We start from the raw sequence: 409 nt of genomic DNA on the forward strand, positions 1-409 counted from the left end.
TAGAAAGTATTAAATACTGGAAAGTACAATCTTTTGTTGTTTTAAAAAGTGTTTTTCACTTTTCTTTTCTGTCCTCTTACACGTTTTATCGGTGATGAACATGAATACGTATGTCTCAACTTCCATCTCTCTCTCTCTCTCTCTCTCTCTCTCTCTCTCTCTCTCTCTCTTTCGCTGTTCCTCTCTCCCTTTCTCTGTTTCTCTCACTTGCTCCACAACAGATTCCCTCCCACAAGCCACGACCGACTGTCTTGCCCTCCCGTGTTGAATTTTCCCCATGTTTCGTCATGCATCTTTACCGGTTACTTTAAATCATAAACAGATGTCTTCTCACAACCCTGCCCCATCCCCTCTCATCACTCCTTAACCCCTTTCACCCCCACCCCCCTCCCTCCTCAATATTTTTCCA

This window comes from Aplysia californica, unplaced genomic scaffold, assembly GCF_000002075.1.
Source record: "Aplysia californica isolate F4 #8 unplaced genomic scaffold, AplCal3.0 scaffold00022, whole genome shotgun sequence".
NCBI classification, from domain to species: domain Eukaryota; kingdom Metazoa; phylum Mollusca; class Gastropoda; order Aplysiida; family Aplysiidae; genus Aplysia; species Aplysia californica.